Source organism: Lepidochelys olivacea (genome assembly GCF_965140295.1).
Source record: "Lepidochelys olivacea isolate rLepOli2 genome assembly, chromosome: 13".
Lineage (NCBI taxonomy): Eukaryota > Metazoa > Chordata > Testudines > Cheloniidae > Lepidochelys > Lepidochelys olivacea.
The window spans coordinates 2,649,326-2,660,807 of record NC_140423.1 but is presented as its reverse complement, the minus strand read 5'-3'; positions in this window follow the sequence as shown (position 1 = coordinate 2,660,807).

Here is an 11,482-nt window from a genome sequence, read left to right as displayed (position 1 = left end):
AACCCCGGCTCTCTGTAGATGCTCAGGATTCAGTGTCTCGGGTCCCTGGCTCCTGTCCACAGGGTGCCCTGGGCCTTTGTGCTGGGTGAGCGAGAAGCTAGGTGTTGAAGTGACTCTTGCATTTATTCTTAGGCCCTAGCCCTTAGAGCAGGATCTTCCTTCCACTGCAGCTTTGTGTCCCCCTTCTCAGGGCCCCAGCTCCCCCCCATCATTCCCTGCCCTGCTCCCTCAGGCTTCTGGCTGTCATCTCCCCTCTCCAGACACTCAGGGCACGAGGGGCCGGCGCTCAACCTCTCCGGTGCTGAGTGCGGGATAAGAATTTATATCCAATAGAACTGGGTCCCCAAGCTGCTAGGAGTGGGGTGGGGTACTCTGTATGCTGGGATGGGGGACTACGCGGGCACTGAATCTGCTCTCTGCTTAGCTGGAGAGTGGGGGCTTGGGGGAAACAGCAAGGGCCAGGCTCGTTACCATCTGCCCGTAGGGGGCCTGCGTCAAATGAGCTTGGGTCCAACTCCAGCTACCCGTGGGGTGGTGTCCACAGCCCAAACCCCACCACCTCCCCGGCGTGCCCAGCTGCGAGGACAGGGCTCCCTGCAGGTTGGAGCAGAGGCTAGAGGCAGGGCAAGGTGGGGATGTTCCAGCACCACTGTCCGTGCTGTAGCTATTCTGTGGTGGAGCAGAGGGCTGAGGGTCCAGGCCTGCCACCCTCACCTATGCTTGCGGCCGTTATATTTACACACCAATAACCTAGCCGTCCATGGGGCTTCCTCCCCGAGCGTCCCTTGTCCCCATATGCCACGGTGAGGCTGTGAAGGGCAGGGAGCCCGCCAGGGGCTGAGTAGTGGGCTGTCCCTTTCCAGCCAGGGGCTGAGCCGGTAACGTGCCAAGGCCGGCTGGCCAGGACGGGCTGCAGGCTGGCCTCACGGTTCGGGGGAATATGCCCCCTGAGGCGCTGTCTGACGGGGACGTTGGATGCTGCAGTTTGAACGGGGCTGAGACAAAAGGAGATGGTGCAGTTGGGGGCTGGGGCTCAGGGGTGGTGGTGGGGGGTGTTACAGTGCTGGGGGGGGAGGGGGCTGGGCCGCTGAGCCTCCGTTACAGTACTCTGCTGAAAGCTGCCCGGGATGAGGTGTTTCCCTTGAACATGGCGGTTGGGTCAGGGGCCCCTGCCTGCCCTGGGCTCTGCCCCCACCCCGGCTGGCTCTTTGCTCTCTGATCTCACCCGCTTCCCCCGCTCGCTGGCAGTCTCTCTTTCTCAGAGATGGGAGCAAGGCCCCTCTCTGTGAGAGACAAAAATGCGCCTCTCCCCTTGCCACCACGGCACCGGAAGCTGGCCGCTCGGGGCTTGGCAGCGCCACGTTCCCTGTCACTTTCACCACATCTCTCCCTCTGGCTAATGGAGCGGGAAAGGGGGAGAGGCTGTTTCCCACAGCTGGAATCAGACCGAGGAAGGAGAGTGAGTCAGGCCGGAGGCTTGGCCTTTCCAAGCATCACCTCCCTGGCAGCGCTCCCCTGCGAGACCAGATGCGGGTCTCCCTCCCTTTCCCCCTCATGCTCTGCACTGCCCTGCTGCGTGAGAGGTGCCTGGGTTGTAGGCGGAGACGAGGGGCCGTGCGGCACCGGGTCAGGCACTGCTGCCCTTTTAGCCAGTATGGACTGGGTTCCAGCCTCCACCGCTGGGAGCTTCCCTGCAGCAGTGCCCAGCTGTGCCTCCAACATGAGCTTTTCCCTGTGGGGGGGCTGGGTCCAGTTCTTCTCTCTCTCTCTCGCAGGGGAGTCTCTGTGTTCTCTTTAGCCAGGGTTTGTCTCAAACCTTCACCCCGGCCCTGCTGGAGGGCTGGCTGCACCAGGTGGCCAAACCTCCGGCTGCCCTAACTCAGGGCGTGAGGCCAGTGCTGGCCAGGCAGCGTGGGTGGGCCAGAGCTCTGCCCCTTGTGGGGGCCCCAGCTGTATTTCCACACCCTTCTTCCCAGGCCCCGGGTGCCTGGTAAAAGGGAGGGCAGCGTTTGAGGCCCCTGCGTGGGCGGTTTGAACAGAGCTGGGGCGAGCAGTGGTGGTAAGTACCAGTGGCACTGAAGTGGTTAAAGCTGCCTGTGAACTAAATTCCATCTCCCCTCCGGCCTAGGGAGTTTCCTCCCAGACCATTTCCTGCTGACAGCCTTTGACCAGTTCCTGTTGTGACCACCCTGCGGTCCTGGCAAACTTAACGGCCCCATCTGCTTTGAGTTACACTCGGGGCTGGTGACGTCTCTTTCCTGTCTGGTCCCTGGCAGCTGAGCTCTGCTTGGGATTCTATCAGCCACCTTGGGGCCGGGCTGGAGGGACGGGGGGAGGGTGATAAAGCTCCTACCCTGGCAGACAGAGACCTGGATAGATGGACAAATAGACATTAAACACCAGAGGGCAGGGAACATGCAGACAGATGGCTGGATGGACAGACCAGCAGCCTGCCCTGTGTCCTTTGTCTTCCAGCATGGCATGGGGCTGCTTTCGTTAGCCTTTCCATCCTGAGCCTCCCCTGGGACCTTCCCAGCCCAGTAAGTGGCTTTGGGTTATTGATTCCCATCTCTCAGATGCGGAGTAACCCCAATTGCCAACCCTGCTCGGCTCCAGCCTAAAAATGGCCTGGCCCTGAGCCAGGGCCTGCCCAGGCAGAGAGGCAAAGCCACTGTCCCCCAAGAGCTGAGCCAGCGCGCTCCTTTGCAGTGACGCGGTCTCTGGGCCCAGAGAAGAGGGGAAGAGCGGGGAGCACGTACTGGAGGTGAGCCCCCGTGGTGCCTGGAACTGGGTGGTGGGGTGGGTGTCTGCTTCTCCCGTGTATAAAGCACATGTGCAGTGACATCTTGTTCCCGAAGCCATGGGGGGGGGGGGGTTGAGGGGCTGCTGCTGTGCAGTGCAGTCCCCCCCACAGGGGCCAAAACATTACTGGCCCCTTAAGAAAGCAACCTGGACTCTGGCTTCTGAGCTGTCTGCTGGTAGCGTTCATCCTACTTGCCAGGAGCCCCTGGCCCTGGGACCATCCCAGCCCCAGGAGATGTGACAGCAGAGGGGGAATTTCATGCTGTCACCACTTTGGGCTCCTAGCTGAGCTCCCGCAGCCCCCCACCCTGACCAGCTCCTGGGGCTCGGCACGTCTGACTCCCCGTGACGGGCGCACCTGCAGCGTAGCCCAAGGGCTCGGATCACTGGGGTGCTGCCGTGGTTCCAGCACTCCCTATCTTCTGCCGGCCTGGGGCAGGGGTTGGTTTTCACGCAGCAAGCCCAAGGCTAGGCCAGAAAGGCCAAGAGATGGGGGTGGAGGGTCAGGTGACGCTCTGGGGAGCAGCTTGCTGCAGCAGCGTGGGCCTTGGCACTGAAGCAAGAGCCAGTGAGCAGGCTCCAAAATGAGCGTCTGCTCCCCCCAGCTGCAGCTGGCCCAGCGCGCTCCAAGCCCGTTGATGCTGTGGTACGCGGTTTCTTGGATGCTTCTCCCACCCCTGGGACAAGGTGGTGGCGGTGGCTGTTTGGACTTTGCCCCGCTGAAAGATGCCGGCAACTCAAGCCTTCTCTAGCCAGAGAACGGCCCCTGCCTGCATGGTGCCGGGGCAAGAAGGCACCGCTCCCACCTTGGAGACTCTCACCAGCCAATTTGTGGCAGGGACCCCTAGATACAAGATTAACAGTCTCTTCTCTTTTCCCCCCGGACCCACAAAATCTACAGCTCACCAAAACTGTCAGCTGGGAAAGACGTTGAGCGATGGGGGCCTGACGCTGGATTTGACCCAGCAACCTTGGACGAAAGGTTCCCTAGCGCATCACCACTGCCCTGAGCCAACCTGGCCCTGCTCCTTCGATGTGGTTCCACTTAATCGAACGCACTCTGAACAGCCTGAGGCATGAGCTGCAGAACTGGCTGTTGAGGGCCCCCTACGGTCTCACCGGGCGGCCAAATCTGCCCCGCCAGCAGCAGGGCCAAAAGAGCCAAGCAAATGTGCTGGCCCCTTCTCGCCAATCGGGGCTTGTCTGCATGGGCAGCTAGTGCGAGATAAGCTAGGGGGTGAACTTCAAGCACAAGGACCATTCTGCAAGAGCCCCACTTGGGCACTGAGGGCTTGTCTAAACTTGGAGCTGTTCCTGGTTATCTCCCTATGAGGACACGCTTATTCCGGACCAAGAGAGCGTGATTCCTGATTAGCTGAACTCACTTTGGCCGTGTGTGGACACTCAGGAATAGTTATTGCACACTACATTCACACCCCACCTTAATCCACATTGACTTGCAAGTGTAGACAAGGCTGAAGAGTGCCTTTGTGCAGTTTAGCTGAATCCAGCTGGGAAGTGGATTGAGCTAAAAGCCCCTCCTAGCTCCCCCACTGGGCATTCTTATTTTGCACTCTCTTTGCACTTCAGCTATTTCCCTGTGTAGCTGAGCCGGCTGCCTGCTCCCCACACTGAACCCATCAGACAGGGTGAGGTTAGCCCTGACCCCATCACTACAGCTCCCAGCTGAAATTCAGTCCTGCCTCCCTACTTTGTTTCATGCTGTGGTACTTTCCAAACCCTTGAAGGAGGCCAGTCCATGCTCCCTGGAATCCAGCTACATCAGAGTCTAATTATCTTAAACTATCTTAGCTGGGGGAGGGCTGAAAACACCCCTATTCCTCACCTCTGCCCCACTGGCTTGCTTTCCCCCTTTGCCCACTGCTCCCAAGGCTGTGGGGCCTCTGAGCCCGGCTGCAGGGTCTGACAGCCCCAAGGGGAGCAACACAGGAATGGGAGGTTTCGAGTAACAGCCGTGTTAGTCTATATTCGCAAAAAGAACAGGAGGACTTGTGGCACCTTAGAGACTAACCAATTTATTTGAGCATGAGCTTTCGTGAGCTACATCGGATCCGATGAAGTGAGCTGTAGCTCGCGAAAGCTCATGCTCAAATAAATTGGTTAGTCTCTAAGGTGCCACAAGTCCTCCTTTTCTTTTTACAGGAATGGGAGGAATTTGTGCAAAGAATCCTCCAGTGAGGAGCCTGCGGGGCAGGAAATGGCTGGCTGGGGACTTGCAGCTTCCTGGGAGGCAGCGAGGAGGAGGAGGAGGATGGGTAAGGCAGGCAGTGGGAGGGGCTGGTGCCGTGGAGGCTGATCCGGTTCCTAAGCCGGGCCGCACGTGCCATGTCAGTGTTGGCGGCTAGGTCGCTCCTGCAGCTGCCCTAGTGCCCCTTTGGGCCACGCTGCTGTGCGAGTGCTTCTCCCGCCCCGCCCTGCCCTGCCCTGCACGCGGTAGAAACGTGCCATTGTCTCTTCATCAGCTTTGCCCTCCTCACTCTCAGGGCTTCGGCGGTGGCGGAGGGACCGTCACGGATCATCTGCCTCAGCTCCAGGCTGGCCTAGGCCCGTCAGGTCGCCCCAGCCACGGTACTGAGGACCCCGAGTGATGGCGTCATGCCGTCCTGTATGGGGGGGAGGGTACGGCAGGGGCCCCTGGGCTGCTGGTTTCGTTGTTTCCCCTACTTTGGTTGGTTTTTAACCTTTCCCCCGTCACTATGGTGCAAGCCTGTTACTCCCTGGCTCCTCCTCCTCCACATCCTTGGAGCCAGGAGGAGACCTCTCCACCCAGCCCCCTCCTCGGCTTGCTCACAACGCTTGGTTTAACCGTGGTTTGGCCTGGTCCATGCCCCCGCTTAGCCTCCGCTCGGCAGCAGGGGGAGGCTAGGGGCGTCATTTCCCTAGAGGAAGCTGTAGACCGGGTGGCCCTGCCACTTTCTCCTGGTGATGCCGGGAGGGAGCCGAGAGCAGGACCAGAGGGCAGTGATGGTGCCAGGACCTGTCCCTCCCATCCTGGGCTCTGAGCAAGAACGTGAGGGACGGCCCATGCTCTAGCCAGCAGGCCATGGCCCAGCGCCTTCCTCTGTCTCACCTCAGCCAGCTGGAGCGTTGAGACAAGGGGGAGAGGCCTCCTCAGCTACCCCACCCTTGACCCCAATGGGGCTAGGCCACCTTACGCCAGCCAGAGCTCTGGCCCAGAGCTTTGCCCCTCCAGCACGTCAGGAGGGGCTAGAGTCAGGCTCGCGTGCCAGGGCCAATCTGGAGAGGGGCTCAGCCAGGGCGCCCAGGACCTGCCCTTCGCTCTGTCCGGTGACACCGGAACATGTGCACGCACATAGAGAAATCCCAGCTCCGCTCCAAGCAATGCAAACCCCAGCAGTGCCCAGCATCTCTCCAACACACTGCCTGCTCCCACTCCCTCGCTTCTCTCCTTCCTCCTTGCTGCTGCTCTGCGCTCAGTGGGTGGGCTGGACAGATGCCTGCATTCTCCTATGCAGCCCTAGCTCCCAGGATGATTCTCGCCTCATCCGGAAGGTAGAACTGTCTGGGTGGGAGGAGAAATTGCTCTGTGCTGAGCGCTGGCTGGTCGGGGGTGACAAGAGAGCAGGGTGCGAGCGGCAGGTGTTTGAACCAGGAGCTCCAAGCACAACAGCTAGGATCAAAGTGTTCAACTCCCGAGCCTCAGCTCCTGGAAGCGCTGCTCCTGGGAAGGGGAAGTGAGGCCCGCATGCTCGCTAATGAACGAATGTGGAAAAGGAATCCCCCCTCCCCCCAGGAGAGAGCAGCCCAGCTCCTGCTCAAAGCTGGGCCTGCTGGCGAAGCTAAGGGTGAGAGAACACAGCCCTGAACTAAACAGAGAATGACTTCCCACCCCACCCCACCCCACCCCAGGCATGAGCTTCAGGGGACTGCATTGGCAGGGTAGCACCAGAAGTCACTTCCCACTAGCATGGCTTTGTTACGAGACAAGGTCTGGGTCTACTCCCAAGGCTGCTGCGAAACAAACCATCATTATTCCCCTTGAATTAAGGTCTCCCTAGGGAGGTTTAAGAACAACTGTCATGACGTTCTAGTGAGGACCTTGCCTGATGCACGACTGGCTGTAAGGCAGCCGTAGTGCGGGCGGGACTCAGGGTGGAGGTTGCTGGACGCCACGCTGCAATGCAGCACAGACTCAGTGCCCGGGGGGGTGTTGGTGCTGGGGTGGAATCAGACAGAGGTGACATAGGCGTGGTTGCCCACGGCAGGTTGCCGTGTCCTATGCTGTAGAGGGTGACTGAGGCAGTCGCAAGAATGCAGCTCGGGCCAATAGTGCAGGATTCCCTGAGTTTTGCTGTAATACCATGAGCATAAGACCTATGCCCAGCCCCAAGTGAGGACATTCTGTCTGTGTGAGGTAATGACGAACCGTCTCCCCAGGGGACTGGCTGAATGGAGAGCAGCCCTGGCCCCTGGACACGGAGGCTCTGGGAGCTCTGGCAGGATGTTTTCCTTGCTTCGCGGCCTTGATGGGGCTTTCAAGGGTTTGAATCGTTTGTGGGTTTTATGGTGACTTGAGCAAGTAGCAAGGCTCTGAGGAGCCGAATGCAGCACGCATTCATGCTCGCTCAGACTGGACTAGCCAAAGCACCAGAGACTAACACAGGAGGGAACAAGCTTGGCAGAGGGGTGGACTGTGCCAGTAGCTTCCAAGTACTGACCCAGGTATCAGGCCTGGTCCTGAAAACTTCTGCTCCCTCCTAGCCACCCTCCCTCGCCTAGAGATTCCACTTCCTAGCGCTATCCTGCCCCGCCTTAGAGATGAATATAGTGGCCAGCCCCTACCTCGCGATCTCTGCCTCCTCCAAGCCCAGGGCTGCTCCAACTGCAAAGAACCCCCAAGACCGGAGCAGTCCTTGGCTTTCCCAGGCACGGACTTATTGGGCAGCTCTTGTGAATTTAGTCACTCAGCAGAGAAAAGGAGCCAGGAGGCAGCTGGATCTTGGGGCTCAGCAGAGAGGGTGGGTGTTCACCATTATTCGAGACTATGGCGTGCGTGGAAAGGGGACTGAGAGGAAACTGATGACCAAAGAAGGAGGAGGTGGCCAGCCATCGGGGAAAGGGGGTGAGGGCTGGTGAAGGCCTTGGCTACAGAGGATTAATAGTTCCTCTGAGGTGTGGTCTTTCAGGCCGAGCACCTATCAGCGTCCTCTCAGGCTGGGGAAAGGAGGGTCTGGCCGAGGGGTGAACCCTGGTATCTCACTCTCGGTTCCTGTTCTCAGTAAAATGCATTCCAATGCCCATGGCAACACTAGATCTGAATCTCTGCCCCAGCCCGGCTCGCCCGCCGGTGGGTGGGCATCATCTCTGCCCCATTCACTGCAGGAGGCCGGGAGCGCCCTGGCCCTGCCCTGTGTCTGCCCCAGCCCCACTCACAGTGCTGATTGGGTTTCACAGCCATTTGCCTCTGCTGTGTGATCTCACAGGGACTGGAGGTCAGACGTTCCCCAGCAGGAATGAGACACACACGGGAACAGCTCCAAGCTGATGTGCAAAGTCCCAGCCCGCCATGGACGCCGTACCAATCAGATAAGCAGCACTCACAGCCCGTACCACACACATGCAGACAAAGCCCATGGTTCAGTTTTTGGGGTCCCGCCGAAAACTCACTCATCCACCCCCACAAGCCTGTGGCCTGCAGTGCCGGGAGCTCCCGCTTCTCGCTTATCTTGTGCTGCTCGAGATTTCAGCCTTTGGTGGAAACTGTGGGGGAGGAGGGTGGGAGAGAGAGAGGCCGCTGCTGGGTGGAAAGCACATTCCCAGCGAGGATGCTGGAACCCCTCAGCTCGGGTGAAAGGCCTGGCCTGGATCTGTGGGAACCAGACGGCCCCTGGGCACGGCTCAGCAGGGCTCGCTTCCTCCAGTGCCCCCGGGGAATGTGAGAAGGAGGGAGCTGAGGTCAGACGTTCCCTTCACAGACAGCTTTTCAGACGCCAACATGATCTATGGCCCAAAATATTGTTTTTCACTGGGAAAAAAAAATGAAAGGGAGAAAATAAAACCTGGACCCAAGTCCCATCCTGCTCCTTGGATGACGAATTGCACCCCGTCGCTGCCTCTCCCCCTGGGCGCAGCCAGGATCTGGGGGGTGTTTGGGCTTATTCACAGGGGGTGACGCAGCTGGAAATGCATTTGGTCTCTGAGTGACGCCAGCCCCTCCCCTCCCCCACTAAGCCGAGTGCATGTTCTCTCTGGCTTCGGCTCTTCTTGGTGAGAAACTGAGGAACAGCCGGGGCCCATCACCTGGCTGGGCCCCTCACCCAGCCGGGCCCTGCCTCGTGGCTTTCCGGAGGAGCCAGGGTGAAACGCAGACACGCCACGATAGGCTCCTCACTATTTATGATTCGAGTCGGCCCAGCAGGCCCTTGGAGCTTGGTTTGTTTCCTCTGGTTCCGTTTCGTTTGCAGAATGGGCGAGGAGTGGCAGGGCAGGTGTATGGGGACAAATGGAGGGTGAAGCGGGTTTGTAGGGAGCCCCACACCCCCCTCCAAACACACACACTCTTCCCCAGTGTTGGACCTGTGGGACAAAGTCCCACTCCGCACAGAGTCCCAGCCTGGCAGTGCCAGCCACGGGCATCGCTGGGACATAGGACCCAGCACATCCTGTACAGACATGGGACGTTCGGCACCCCATGTGGGAAAACCCTCTGAGAGAAAGGTGACTGCTCACCCTATTCACGCAGTCTGTGGGGCTGGCTGCTGAACAGGTGTGCCAGGCACTCCAGGCCTGCAGGATTGAGCCCCATATGTGGCTGTCTCCCCTTTTCTGCCCAGCTCCCTGTCTAGCCCCGACACTGCCAGCCCTCTGGGCCTGGAGCTGCCACTGGGTTCGTTCAGCGTTGGGTCTCCTCCCCCACCCTCACGCTCCTTCGCTTGCTCTCCTCAGACCTCCCCCCTCGTCTGTCACCCCTCTGTTCACCACGCTGTCTCTTTGCCCTTCTCTTCCGATTACTTCTCCGTTCCGTCCTTTCCAGTGCTGCTCTCTGCTCGTTCCTTGTCTCAGGTGCCATAAACCTCTGCCCTGCCCCATGTATGGCCTAGGGGGCATTTAGAGAGGTCACAGGCTCTGACGTTTCTGGATTTAGGAAAAAAGGGGAGCAAACATTTCTCTCCTCAATCTGTGGCTTGGAAAATAAGGCTTCTTGGGCTTGCCAGCCCTCTGTGTCTGCCTGTCCTGCCTTTCTCCAAAGGCACCAAACATAGACTGGGGAAGAGGCACTGATGCTGTGCTCAGCATCTAACCTGTGGAACTCACTGCTAGAAGATATTGTCAAGGCAAATGCTTGGTGTGGGGAAAAATCCCAAGATTGCATGTCTATCTTAGGCCATTGCTATGTCGTTCAGACAGGATTATAAAGCAGCTGGTCACGGTTCTATTCACCCACTTTATGGGTGAGGAAACAACATTGACTGGTTCAATTATCATCGGTGATCATGGGAAAGGTCAGTGAAGAACTGTCTTTGCCTCGGCAGGTACATTTTGATTGTTTTTCAAAGCTGCTGATACACACTCCTTGTAAGTTTCAGAGTAGCAGCCATGTTAGTCTGTGTTCGCAAAAAGAGCTGTAGCTCAGGAAAGCTCATGCTCTAATAAATTTGTTCGTCTCTAAGGTGCCACAAGTCCTCCTGTTCTTGTTACTCCTTGTAAGTGCGCAGCCAGCTAGTTCGAGGGGCGGGCCTGTGCAGACACACTAGCGAGGCTGACAGGCGGCTTAGCTAGCTTGCTTTGGGACATCGGGGGGCACTGCCTGACATTTCGCATCCTGGCATTATTAGGGGAGATTCTGGGGGTTCGCTGGCCTCTGAGGAAGGCTCTGGATGGGCTCTGGGTGTGGCCTGGGACAGAGATGCTAATTTCTCAGGTGCTGAGCAGAGTCTGTGGGCTTGTCTACGTGGCAAGTTACTGTGCAGCACGGCAGGGTGTGAATGTGCATCACACCAACATGCCACGCAGTAACATCCTGTGTGGCCCCTGCTGAAAAAAACACACGCTGGGCTTTTCACTGCATTGTAGCACTGTCCACACATGGCGGAGCTGTGCGGCAAGCTTGTTCGCTGTAGTCATGCCCTTGTGTGCCACTCAGTGACCCACCATGTGGACAAGCCTTGTGTCTGGTTAGACGCTGATTCAAACACATATATGGTGACTATTGAGGAGGACAGGAGACACTCGCCGGTGGTGGCAATGCTCATTTTATTAACAGTCTTGCAATATTTTGTGTTTTTCTTAAATCCCCAGCTCTTGGGGTCAGGTTATTAGAAGAGACTCTCCGCTTTCGTTTTAAAAGAGTAAATTTCTAGCCCTCACGCTTGCGGAGAAAAGCTTTAAAATGTAGCCCCTCAAGTCTCAAACCCCAGAAGGCAAAGACCCACAATGTGCTGTTGTATAAAATCTCCTGATCTCTGATTTTGTTGGGCCTGGCTCTTGGGTTATGAATGCCAGGGGTTGGGGCAAACGTGAGACCACCTGCTCCGAGCAGCCTGGCAGGTGTTGCTGCGTTGGCCTGGCATTTCCTGGGGGCGGCGGCACCAGGCTGGGGTGGCCCTGGCAGGGTGTTTCTCGCAGCAACAGGCTGGGTTTCTGGAGCCTTCCTTTCCACACCGTGGTGAAGGAGGAAGGAATTGTCCTGCCATCTGCC